Source organism: Lissotriton vulgaris, chromosome 4_1 (genome assembly GCF_964263255.1).
Source record: "Lissotriton vulgaris chromosome 4_1, aLisVul1.2, whole genome shotgun sequence".
In the NCBI taxonomy this organism is placed as follows: Eukaryota; Metazoa; Chordata; class Amphibia; order Caudata; family Salamandridae; genus Lissotriton; species Lissotriton vulgaris.
The window spans coordinates 576,386,314-576,399,735 of NC_141691.1; the positions used below are offsets into that span (position 1 = coordinate 576,386,314).

Below are 13,422 nucleotides of genomic sequence, written 5' to 3' on the forward strand. Positions count from 1 at the left end.
GACCATGTACTGTAAACAAAATATCAGACTGGACAACCCAGTGCAGTAACCATAGAAATAGATTATGTATGATCATATGACATACCACAAAAAAGACCTGCCCAATTGCTCAAAGCTGCGTGCATACCGACAAATCGTGAAGGGCACGATTGTCTCAACCTAATATAAACGTACTTTAACTTGTTCTTATGTTGGTTGACAATTTGCTTACTAATATACTATTGCACAACCTCCTCTGATGTTATGTAAAACTTCTTTTGTCCCGAAGTTTTCACATGTATTTGGACCTCCTTTCCTGAATTTTGGACCCTTTGTCCTGAATTTTTACACTCACTGCCCTGAATTTGCACCCCTGCTAGTTTGCCCCACCTGCAATCACCGGCTCAAATTAGGCACTCTCCCTGGGCTGGTTCTGAAATACCAGACCGTAATATCAACACGGCTTGTAGGTTTGATAATACAGTGTGTGTGGTTGTGGCCTTCGGCATTGGTTTTGCCATCGTTAATCCCATAATGCAGGCCTTAGTCCTCATTAGTCGCGAATGGCCTGGAAGCAGATGTTTTTACGCTGCTACTGTGTTCCTTTTATTGCGCAAATGAAAGGTTTCAAGGGTACAACACATCAACATGATGAACTGATTCACAACGTTTATTTAATACAATATCTCAGTACTTGTTCTCTGGAACAGCTCAACGAAAAGTACGACTTCTACAAATAAATGCACAAAAGCCGATTCGAATTGAACTTTGGTGATAGTGTACAAAAGTGCCAAACCAGTCAAGGAAACAAACATTCTTGAAAATCAGCTCGCCGCCCCGTGGGTCCGTCCTCCTCTTCGAGCAATGAACTTCTTTCTGCGATGCTGCCTCTCCTGACTCCGTCGCCGATGTGATCTCGTTACACGGGCTGCTTCAGTCAACAGAACCGAGCCACGTGTATGCGGAGGAACAGGTTTTTCCTTCAACCTCGTGGGCAGGGATTATGAAAATGCTCGCGGACATTAGGCAAATTGCTCCTCTTTTCCTGACGTAATAAGTGCGTGACACTCGTTAGGATTCTGCGGCACAGCAGCCCGGCCCCGGGGAGTGGATGGGTAACAGTGGCACACTGACATGAACTCTTGACGGCGGAGAAAATGCCCTGCTGCAAACCTGGATTGTTTTAGCTGTTTCTGCGACTCTGCCGATATCGTTTCAGTGAGTAAGGCAATCCTGTTTATTATCCTTTAACCAGTGCTAGCCTGCCTTCCTCCTGCCTCCAACGCGTGTTGTTTGGAGTGTGAGTGGATTTGTGCTGAAATGCGTGTTGATGAAACTTTAACTGCGGTGCGGTGATTGGATGAATAAATGCACCTAGCCTAGTTACGCCTTATGCACTGCCGTAAGACACCATTGTTGCACCTACTTATGCTTACAAGAGGAATGCGCTAAGACATTGCACTGGAGTATTGGGTTTCAAAAGAACCCCTTGACCCCCAGGTCCGTGTGTAGAATTATTACAGTCAAATTTTTTTTTTGCATTCCAGGGCTTTTCGCCGAAGTTATAATTGGATATGCTAAACTTCAAATACCAGAATGCAAAGATAAAAGAAAATTGCAGCCTTTGTTTTGTTCTGTAAAACCATTTGCACTAACACACCTTCTAAAAGTTTTTACAATGAAAGCCCGGGTCTGGATAAGTGTTATCTTGGTTACGCCACTTTAAAAAAAATACATGTGGCTTGTGCATAAAATGTGATCTAATACGCCTCGTGTACAATGGGTATCAAATGAAATCGCAGGTAACTTGAAACCAGTGGTGGCTGCATCGGTACAGGGGCAGGGGGTTGGGGGGTGAATTGGATAAAAAACATTTTTTTTTTAAACTTACCTTCTTTGCAGCCGCCGACTCACCTCTTCTCCATCCTTACTCTGTAGCGCCAGAAGCACCCAGGCCCACGGCCTCTCCGGAGGCTGCAAGAGCAGCGTGATGATTGCTCTGCGCGTCCTATTGGGCCACTCAGGCAGTACCAGGAGCCTGGGCATGTTCTCTATGGGTTCCGTGCAACACATCCCCATGAAGCTAAGTGCGTGTGATTGTTTGGCCGGCCCTAGAGGGCTGGCCAAACAATCATGCGCACTTTGGGAGTGAAAAACCCACTCCCTACTGTGCACAGCCCCTTCCCGCCCCGACCTGGCTCTAATCCCTCGCAGAAAAATTAAATGATAATAATGGCTTGTTATTATCATTTTCTTTTTTACACTGCTCAAATAGCAATGGGACGACGCTCCTCCGCCTTAGCGGAGGAGCCACCACTGCTTGAAACACTGGTGTGTGAGGGCCACCTGTCACAGTGCGCTATCATGCATTCTTTTATTTTTGCAGTTTTATATAGCGCGGACATGGCCCGAGGGCATCAGAACACTTTACAACACACAGGATGCAGGGGCACAGTAATAGTAGTTAAACTCAGACTTTTACATTGGTGGATGTGTACGGAGTTCCGATAAGAGACATTTTCAACAATTGGGCAGAGGGCATCCACAGTTAAACGAAGGCAGATCAGGGCACAGTGGAGAGCGTACTTAAGCCTGGTCGAGGGTGAATTAACCAAGATGTCTGTCAAACAGGAAGAGGTTGAGGTCCTTTTTGAAAGTTGCAAGGGAGGTGATTAGACAGAGTGAGGGAGACAGGGAGTTCCAGACTCTAGTGGCGCTACCAGAGAAAGAATGTGTCATGTATCATTCATGACTGAAGATGGAGGTTCCAGGAGCAGGGATTGGGAATTTCTGGAACCCTTATTTGCTCCAGAGATTTTCAGTTTTTCGTTTAGATAGGAGGGTGAGTAGGAGAGCAGGGAACTAGGGGTAATGCAAGCGATTGTGAATTGGGCCCGCGCTTCAATGGGGGGCCATTGGAGGCAGTGGCATAACAAACCTTGAGGGTGCCCCCCTACAAAGTACATGCGGGGTGCCCTCCACACTCTGTACCCAGTTTGAAGCTTTCTAGCAGGGGCCTGCCTGTGTCAGTGGCCTCCGGAGTTCAGGAGGACCCCCCGCACCACGGGGGCTGTGGGAGCATTTTTTACTCCACTGATTGAAGAGTTAGCAGGGCAGGGGAAATGTAGACACATTTCTTGAGAGCTAAATTGAAGCGTGCCACAGCATGTAGTGTTGCTCTCAGTGCACCTAGGTTAACTTTGGGAATACCTGAGAGAGGGGCAACTCCATAGTCTCGATAGAATGAGAGACTGTACCACTGTTTTGAGGTCTTGTTTCGGAATCAATTGTCCGATGCCCCAAAGCTGCCTAAATTGGTGTTATGCGCTGTTGGCCATGGCTGCAATGTGGCTGTGAAGATTGAGACGATTATCAAGGGTGTTGCTGAGTGATCTAGCACTCAGGACCATGGCAGAGCAGCCATCCAGGGCGGAAAAGTTGGCCATCTATTCTTGTACTGGACTTTTTGCTTTTGGAGGTGAGATCAAAATAAATTCTGTTTTAGTTGGGTTGAGTTTTGAATGGTGGTTGGACATCTGGTTTTGAATCTTTAAGAGTGTGGTTGAAAGCAGGGCTACATCTTCTGGGGATGAGTTTTCCAAGTTTATTTAAGTATCGTCAGTGTAAAGGTGGACGAAATTTCTGAGAGTCACAGAGTTTCTGAGAATCACACATTGTGGGTCTAGGTAGAGGTTGAAGAGGAATTGCATTGATTTGTCATCTCGCTTTCTGGGTTTAATATTGTATTGTATTGTAATTGCATTTATATCACGCTTACTATCCCTGATGAGGCGTCGAAGCGCTTCTTCCGCGAGTAGCATGCTGCTCCGGAACCCATAAAGGAATAGTGTTGAATTAGTATAGTGAAATATGACAGTAATTTGAGTGGTGGATAGGTTAGTCAGTTATTTGGAATCAGAAGGATAGGGGAAGGATAGAAGAGGGAAAAAAGGTTTGTATTTATATAGTGCTTGTTATTCCTGATGGGGTGTTGAAGCACTTTTTTTGGCGAGTAGCACGCTACTCCGGAACCCATAAAGGATTAGTGGTGAATTAGTATAGTGAAATATGAAAATAATTTGAGTGGTGGATATTAGTCGGTTATTTGGAGTGAGAAGGATCACGGAGGGATAGAAGAGGGAAAAAAGGTTTGTATTTAAATAGTGCTTGTTAAACCTGATGGGGTGTTGAAGCACTTTTTTGACGAGTAGCACACTACTCCTGAACCTATAAAGGATTAGTGTTGAATTAGTATAGTGAAATATGAAAGTAATTTGAATGGTGGATATGTTAGTCAGTTATTTGGATTGAGAAGGGTAAGGGAGGGATGGAATGTTGAAAGTAGACAGCATTTTCTCATCCCTTCGGTTTTTGTATGTACTTTATGGATAGTATACAAACCCTGCACTAAGGGGCAGATTACGATGGCAGACGGACTGGGCTCCGTCCGCCATGGTAGTGTGAACCGGGACCGTCCACCATGCATGCGGCGGTCCTGCATACCTGATTAGGAATGGACCGCCACCCCGGCGGTCAGATTCCGCACATTTAACATTGCAGCGGTGGCTGCTGACAGCAGCACTGTCGCGATGTAAAAATAGCATGTTGCGCATTCCACTGCAATATGTGGCAGGCACTACACTGTGCCTGCCACTTGGTGCAGTCAAATGTAGGGGGGTACCGGGGGTACCCCCCAGTGCACCCCCACCTCCCCCAACACAAGGGGGCCCGCAACGGGCCCTAAAACCAAACTCTGCATGCCTTTCAATGGCGGTTGCACCGCCGCGGAAAGGCTGACTCGAAACCTCATCCTAATTTGACAGACTGTGCTTGCTAGGCACCGCCACCATTTGATGGATGCAGACCGCTCCACCGGGCAATCATAATGATTGCTTGTGGGGGTTCCGTGGCGGACGGGCTTTGCCTCCGCTGCGATCGCGGTCTGGATCCCAACGGCATCGTAATCTGGCGGTGTGAGAGTCTCGGTCCGCCGGGCCAACGGTAGCGATCGTTTCGCCATCGTAATGAGCCCCTTAGACATGACAAGCTGCCCTGCCAAGCTTTCAAATATAATACACCTAGACTGTCACACTCAGAGCATGTGAGTAGAAGAACTTGTGTGCCAAGTTCCTGCTTCTGATGGTGCTTCAATAAAGTACACACACGGGTTGAGTATTTTATTACACAATAACCTTCATATAGGCCTGTAATGGAGGAACGCTTGTGTCCGTACATGAGGGAAAGTAACTATTAAAGTGCTATATATGCAGTGGCCACTGTTACTGCCTAAGCCGACGTGCGTGTAATTTCTGAAGCGTTCCTGCTTCCGGATTCCAGCTGCTTCTCCTGGTGCCTGCAGTCTGAACGCCTTGTGTGCTTGACTTACGACCTATCAGCTTCCGCGAGCAACGCACCCTGAATATCGAAACCCAGGACCCTTTATTTTGTTCTTTTTTTTCATTGTTTGCAATGCAAATGAACGAGGCTGTACGCCACAGCGTCGTATCTATGGGAACCCGATGAAGACAAACGTGCAATACTGCCTGAGGGAAGTGGGGTTTTGCTCTCCGTGTGTTACTAAAAGTGTGTTATGCAATACAGGAAAAGTGATAGTGTATTTGAAGAAAGAAGGTCACTCGGAACTGTTCAACCTCACCGGGCCCCTCCTCCTTTTTTTTCCACTCAACCATCATTCACATAATCTAAAGTACTTTTTTTCCCTTTAGCTAGACGTGTAAACAAATGCAAACTATTTCGCCTGCTGTCGCCGCCAGCTCTGACGTCGCAAGTTTCAGCCAGACTTTTATTGCAGAGTTTCACTCTGAGCTTCTTTGCGGGCAATGGGATGGGGGCGCCCAAACTGGTGAGCAGTGACGAGCGAGACATGCTGTAGGCTCCCGGCACATATTCTGTGGTACAGCACGTTCTGACATCCAGCAGACAGGTTAGTTATCTCTTTTGATCTCAGCGTTCCCTCAAGCACATTTGGTTTCTTTTCAGTGGCGACGATGCTTTGTACAAGTATTATTTTTGCTGTCACACGAACCCTGCACCGAAAATCACACGAGTTCATTGAAAGTAACATCGGAGTTAGTTTGAAAAGCTGTAGTTTTCACCCTGAGATAATTTGACGCTGGCTGCGCTATCCTGCAAAGTGTACTGATTTAAATCACAATGTTATTGAGAAAGTTGCTGTTATTATGAATTCATTTTACTTTCTTTGAGTGGGACCGAAATGAGCATACTCCAGGCAATTCTAAAGTGACACATTTTTAAGTGTGTGTTATGTCTTAAAATGTGCAAAGATGCTCTTCAGGCAACTGCACGTTACCCCTCATATGATCAAAACGGAAATTCTATTTAAGAGTAATTCTACACAGAACTCAAACACTTAACAGTACTAAATATATCACAAATGTGTATGCTGTGGATAAGAAGTACCGCCCTTAAATGTATATGTGCGAAAATTCCCATTATCATCTACCAAGTGTGACGACTCAAGTGGCTACCTCCTCCATTTCATGGGACTCTCTTTTTGCTTTCTGGTCACAAGTTGGAATTCCCGTGCGTTTATTAAGCTCCTCTCGAAAACGATAAAATGAGAGCCCTCCAGACGCTTAACAGTGAACATGTTATTCAGCGCGAAGAAACACATGATGAACATGCTCTACAAATACATGCATTATGTTTCTTCTGTGTTTCTCTGCATAAATACGTTTACTCTGAAAATTATTGTTATTGTTAGTATGGTCATACGTTCACTTGACCTCCCCGGCCTCCTATTTAATTCATACATTTTCAATACAGTTCATATTTGGCAAGATTGTTTTGCGCTGAGAGAAACGTGCTGCATCACGGTGTTAGGCATTTCTTCTTTTTAGCCAGGTGTGTTCTGTACGGATAATCAGATTTCTGCATCAATTGTAGATCTTGTGCTAAACGGGAGTGATTTTCTTTCAAGAGAAAACTTTCCTTGACTTCTAATTACTGGCGATGGTGATTGTAGCACACTTTTTAACATGTATTTTTACTTTTTAAGTATAAATCTAAAAGTCTAAGCACTCCATCTGTGGATGTTGGTCAATATAGTACAATTGAGTTCTGTGGCAGTGGAATTTACACGGTAAATAGGATACCAGCATAAACTCCAGCAGGTGTCTAGGTCGGACCTGGACAATAGACCCAGTGCACATCAACAAATTCCTATTTACACAGATTTTGCTGTGAGTAGGTGTTACTTGCAAAAGTCCTGGTTACTGCTGGAATTCAGGAGTAAACCAGGAGTACTGCAAGAGTAAGTCATAGCAAAATCTTTATGAATCTGGCATTTAACTTTAAGACCGGACCCTTAGAGTACACCTGTATGCCTATCTTGATCAAATTGACAACCTTTATAGCTGTAATAGTAAAAACTGCTCATAATTTTCACGGCACAGTCATATTCAGATTTGTTCTCAGTTACTGAGAGGCTATTTTCTTTGCCAGAATACTGTAGGGAGGCTTGTTGGAAGTCAAATATTTCCCGGTCAGGCACAGCACACTTATGTATCAATCAAGGTTTAACAGGCTATTCACCTGCAAGACAAATACCTCTGGTTTAAAATTGAAATGCGTCCAATTCTTGCATTTTGCAGGAGGCGTATTGGTAATTGAATTAGAAATATTCGATTATATTTATGAAGTAGCTCTTTATTAGAAATGCCAGTAATTGTTACTTCATGGAATCTCAAATATATCCCCCTTGAACCCACTGTGGAATGTGCCAAATAAAGGTTAAGAGGAAATTATTAGAAATATGATATCTTGCTTATTCAGTTGCGAACAGTGCTTGTGATAAAACGAAGAAGTCAATGTGTAGGACTTCAGATACATGGGGATGCAGGTAGCAAGGGACAGAGAGGAGTTATTGAGGTGCAACTATGGCACGACCATGTCCCGTATCACTGACAATATTACGCGCTGGATCACCCTTCGATTGTCCATGGCGGGCAGAGCATCTCTCATAAAAATGGTTGTGCTGCCACCGCTGCTTTACTTATTCCTGAACGTCCCATTCTATCCTTGAAGATTTTTCTTCCAGCATCTAGGTTCGGAGCTCATTCGATTGGTATGGGGAGGCAAAACGGCCCGGCTGCGATGGGATGTCCTCGTCAGCCCATATAACCGTGGCGGCTTTGGTATTCCCGATTTTGAACTATATTATTACTCTGCTCAAGCACACTATGCTTATTTCTGGATATTCCAGCCTCGATACATGCCCCAGGTTGCGGCGGAGCACTGGCTTGCCCACGCGGTCCCAATAGAAGGAGCAATATATACCCCCTTGCAGGGAAGAGACCGGACACCATCCACGGTGATGAGCACTGTGAACGCATGGCTCGACTGGGGACTATGCTGAACACTGCCATGGTGTATTCCCCGTTACTACCGCTTACTTATCATCCAGACATGCCCTTGCTACAGGAACCTGTTTTCCATCAGCTGACTAAATGTTTAAATATTGCAACATGGGGAGACCTGTATACTGCGGGGAGCTTTTGCACACTAGACAGTCTGAGGTCAGATACACCCCTATCTCCTCTAGACACTTTCCTTTATATTAGGTTGCGTCAGGGATTGAAAGCACTTACGCCTGACTTCCCTAATGTGCCTCAAGCCTTTGAGCCACTACAACGCATGTTGCTGGGCGAAACACCCAAGAAACTGGTATCTACGATTTACAGGGCTGTACATACATTACGAGAAACACCACCGCTCGCGGCCCGGGCACTTTGGGATCAGGAGTTAGGTGTAGTAATAACAGACAAACAATGGGACTTTTGCTTACAACACACTGAGCGCGTCTCATCAAGCAGCAGATTCAGAATCATACATTACAAATTTCTACACAGAATTTAATACACTCCAGTCCGCATGCACAGGTTTCATCTACGAGACACTGACACCTGCGACAGATGTCACGCCCCCGGGGCTGACTTCCTACATTTGGCATGGGAGTGAGAGGGTGTGCAGGCCTACTGGCGTCAGGTCTTTGCAGCAGTGTCCAAGATGTTACACGAGGACATAGAGCCCTCTCCACTACTTGCTCTGCTAGGGTATGTGGAACCCATACCGGCGACACACCGTAAATTTATTGCACTGGCACTTCTGGTGGCTAAGAGGAGAGTAGCGTGCAGATGGGGCAGGGGCAGAGCCCCGAAATTTAAAACTTGGTTACACGGTCTCACATATTGTCAGGAACAGATTGTTACATATTCCGAGCTACTACCGGTTTCCTCCAGGCCGGCTGATATTTGGGCCCCATTGCAGTGTTTTCTGTTGGAGAATGACGTTCCCCAAGATGCAGAACTACTACCTTCATCACGGACTACATGCCTTTAGTGAGAAGGGCCTCTGAACATCCATTTCAATGTTTTCACACAGCGGGGTTGGGGGTGGATTATAGCCCTCCACAGTGGCTACCTGCTGATACACTATGGGCCTGCCTGCCTAGCCTACAGGTCGCAAACTGGTGTGTCTGCTTGTCTGGTCTTCGCTGCTCCCTCTCGAGCATGCGGGGGTGCATAGCTCTGCCTTCGATCAACCTAAGGAACTGTTATTGCTGAGTACTACTAATGCCATGTATACTTTACACTATACTGCAGCCCATACTGCATCAATGAAGGTATAGTCCTACGGCTCCATTGATTGTATTGACATGTACTTTATACCCTGTTATAAGTCTGGGCGCGTGTACGCATTGATGTCTATTGTACTGTATTGTATGACCATGAATGCACCATTGTGTTTGTTCACCTGAAAATTTCAAAATAAAGTTACAAAAAAAAAAAAAAAGTCAATGTGTAGCAGTCGTGGAACAAGAAATGATACAAGAACTGACAAATGTTTCTACTTTGTGGTGTCGCTGGTGGGGTGGGGGGGGGGGGTGGTAGGACTGTGCCCTATCTCTATTTGTCCCCGTCCCCACCACAAGAAGACAGCTGCAGCCAGCAAAAACAGGCATTAACCTCTCAGCCTGGAAAAAGCAATGTTGATCCTGTCTACATTACACTTTATACAAACTCTTACTCTTGAATTTCCAAGAGTATTTGTATTTGATTTTTTCAAGATGTTGTGTTTCTGTAGTTTTTTAATATAACTTATTATTCGTGTACAGTGCATACTGTGAAAAGTACTGCCTCTATACATCTATGTGAGCTCAGGTTGTGGGTGGGTGTTTGTAATGGGCCACGACTAAGAGCTCTGGATTTCAAGCCAAATGCAGAGCGAATTTCGCACAGTGCCCGTCAGTGGGTCATAAAGGGTTGCAGAATACTTGCTCAATCAATTCTAGGCCTCCCCCTCTGAGTGCATAGACCAAGGGTCTCTAACTTTTTCTGTAATAAGAGCTAACTATATTAGTGAAATCATCTAGAGATACCAAAAATATTAGTGCACCATATCTTAATAGATATGGTGCCTTCCTGCTCTCTTCCTGTAATGCAATGCAGCACACCTGATCATTGCCCTATGCCAGGCTTCTCTAACGAGTAGCCAGTGATCAACTGGTAGCTCTTAAGCTGCCTGTAAATGGGTCACTGTGGGGCATCACATCTCAATCAATTAGAAGATTTTGACTCATTGAATGAATTAATATATGTAGGTTAAAATCAAAAACTTTGTATGTGGGATGAAATTGCGAAAATGTGTGTATTTTCAGAACTCATAAGCTTATGTTGCGAGAAAAGTGGTTGAATTTCAAAAAAATATTTTATTTGAGTGATAAAGCATGCAACGTTGCAGTATTTTCTAGGTGCATGGGGCATCACAGCTATGTCTGTTATACATTAACCATTATGCACTAATAGTGACCAATCGTGGTAGTCTTGCATACAGGGGCCACTAATGCACTTTTGTATTATGTGGTCATGTCAAGAAGAGCAATTCAACAAAGCCTAGGGAGAACCAGGGCCTGACTTCAGCCTCCTTTCACAGTTCTTGCTGTGTTCATGCGGTAGCAACTGTCAGGCACACACCGTAGAAGCTATGAAAGGAACTGATGCTTTGGAGGCACAGGGTGGTTTCAAATCCACTATTGCTCCTGGGTGTTGGTTTTCTTTTATTAGGACATTTTGCCTTCATGGGGTGGGATGTTCTAATAGCTTTGGGCTATAAGAATATAATAAAATAGAATAGATTAGAAGATCATGTAATCTTTTATACTATATTCAGCCTGAATCTCAGCAAGCGAAGAACAACTGTCAGAGAATTATAGGGCGACGGGCATTACTAAACCCAAATCATGGTTTGCCTCTGTTTGTTGGTGAACAAACTTTTTAGAGTCGGTGGCTTCTTTGTTCTCAAATTTCTAGCCATAGTGCAATGTAGAAGATGATGATTGCAATAGGAACATCAGCCAGAGTGAAGTGCATATTACTATTTTGTGGCTCAGTCAAGAGTAAGTTAGACAAGAAACAATGCAAATGTATTGTTATTGGATGAGCAATAGAAACAACAGTTAAAAGAAGAGTGAAATATTGCATGCAATCCATTGTCTTACTATTTTTTCCCTGGGTATTATAATTTTTGTGGACATGGATAGCTAGACTCAGTTTTACTAACCATTTAGTCAACGCAACGCACCAAGGCAACTTTCTGTGCTGCATTGCATTACAGGAAGAGAGCAGAATGGCACCATATCTATTAAGATATGGTGCACTTCTGCCCTCTCATTCTGCTGGTGCATTTCAGGCAGTCTAGCCCTAATGAAAAGCCTTCGTGGAAGGGTACCTGCGTTAGAGGCAGAATTGTTTTTGCGCAGGACGGGATACCTGCTTTAGAGGCGTATTACTCTTTTTATGCAGCACAGACAAATTAAGATATTTCTCCTCATTTTGCCTTTCTTGGGTAGAAATGTCATTTTGGCACAAACCCAGGTTTACTGGGAACTCCCATGCTCCACCCATGTAACACCTATTTGATGCCATGTAAAGCAATGCAGCAAAGGTGCTGCTTCGTTACCCTTTTTTAAAAAAAACTCTGCACTGTGTCATAAGCTGGTCTTTGTGTGGATTTTAAATCTCGATCCACCAAGGACGCCCCCCAATTTATCATAAGCTCTGGTCGCTGGTGAATCACTTGTTGACTAGTGACTAGTGAGCGTTCCTTGATCACAGACGTTTGCAACATTTCGGGGTATATTTACAATACAGTCAAAAGGCTCATGAGAGCAGCACAAATAAGTGATTAGCAAGCAACCTCCCACCCAAATTTTAGTAAATGTACACCTTGGTCTTTGGACTAGGAGTTGTTGATTGACAGTATTGAAAGCTGATGATGGCTTGAGAGCGTAAAGGACAAAAACAACATTAGAGTTAATGATGTCCTTGTAGTCATCCCAGTTTGCAATAAGGGCACGTTCAGTGATTCTTCAGGATGGAAAAAAAGCTTGTTTGTCTGAGAAGCGGTTGTTTAGTTTGAGAAAATCCAATGTTTTAATGAAAAGTACCTTTTCAAGGAGCTTCCTCAGAAATCAACTATTTGTTCTGGGTAGCAGACTACATTACCAATACAAGTCAATATTTAATTTTGAGTTGATGTTTGCCGGGCTTGATTGATCGAGTCCTTGTTTCTTCAGTAGTAGCGTAGTGTCAGATGTTTTTAGTTCAGTGAGTAACTCTCCATCTGAGGGTAAAACTATATTATTATTAATAAATGGGCCTGGTCTACCTTTGGCACTGCTGTCTCCAGTTCCTGCCGGGAAGCTGCACCCGAGAGGACAGAACTGGTTTTGGGTGGGCAAAGAGCTTCTCTGCCTCCAGAGAACAAATGATTTTGTGCTATAAAGAGTGGAGCCCAGACTCCTGAACTTTAGATCATTTATTAAATTCAAGAGGAACCTTTGCCAAGGAGAGGAGCTGGAGAAACTGAGGAAAAGAACTGCCCCTTTGCTGTGTGCTGTCTGGGGTTGGCCTGCAGTGGATGTTTCTGCCAAGGAAAGGACAAGGACTTTGCCATGTGCTGTGTTCCCTGCTTGAGGAAGATCTCCAAGGGCTTGAAGCAGAGCTTGTTCCTGTTCTGAAGTCTCAGGGACACAAAGCGTTCACCCCCAGTTCCCCTGAACTTCCTTGCTGGGAGTTTTGGACCTGTCAGGAGGTGCCTGCTGCAGTTCTGGGCCTCTCGAGGATGTTCCTGCGTTTGGGAGCCGGAAAAGCAACACAACTAAGAGAAGCACGACACATCCGCACTTGTTTTTGATGCATCGCCGAAGAAACCAACACAGCGCCTGCCTGCAGCTCGAGAAATCGCTGCACGCCGTATCAAGTGCACGGATCTACGAAGGCCAAGATTACCGCACCAATTCTGATGCAGGCCCTGCTGTGCAGCTGCACTAACCATTGCATCATCCCATAAGTGTAAAGATAGCACTGGCACGGAATGTGCAAGTGTCACCTAGGGCACAGA

The 13,422-nt window shown here is 44.7% G+C and overlaps 1 protein-coding gene across 4 annotated transcripts in view; it reads left to right on the forward strand.

The window, feature by feature from the left end:
- Positions 1-921: 921 nt before the first annotated feature.
- ITPRID1 (ITPR interacting domain containing 1) overlaps positions 922-13,422 on the forward strand; it is a 520,073-nt gene continuing 507,572 nt past the window's right edge. The window contains exon 1 of one of the 4 annotated variants that reach the window (XM_086964782.1): positions 922-1,197. The gene's annotated coding sequence lies outside the window, so the exon portion shown is untranslated. Of the gene's footprint in view, positions 1,198-5,731; positions 5,924-13,422 lie in introns of those variants that run through there. The other 3 variants (XM_086964783.1, XM_086964781.1, XM_086964779.1) reach the window with 3 other exon arrangements.